This window comes from Physeter macrocephalus, chromosome 18 (genome assembly GCF_002837175.3).
Source record: "Physeter macrocephalus isolate SW-GA chromosome 18, ASM283717v5, whole genome shotgun sequence".
In the NCBI taxonomy this organism is placed as follows: domain Eukaryota; kingdom Metazoa; phylum Chordata; class Mammalia; order Artiodactyla; family Physeteridae; genus Physeter; species Physeter macrocephalus.
Window position 1 is genome coordinate 86,446,063 of NC_041231.1, and position 287 is coordinate 86,446,349.

Sequence of the window (287 nt, forward strand, 5' to 3'; positions counted from 1 at the left end):
ATTTGTAGTTTTTTAAGGAACCTCCATACTGTTCTCCATAGTGGCTGTATCAATTTACATTCCCACCAGCAGTGCAAGAGGGTCCCCTTTTCTCCACACCCTCTCCAGCAATTATTATTTCTAGAGTTTCTGATGATGGCCAATCTGACTGGTGTGAGATGATATCTTATTGTCGTTTTGATTTGCTTTTCTCTAATGATTAATGATGTTGAGCATTCTTTCATGTGTTTGTTGGCGATCTGTATATCTTCTTTGGAGAAATGTCTATTTAGTTCTTCTGCCCATTT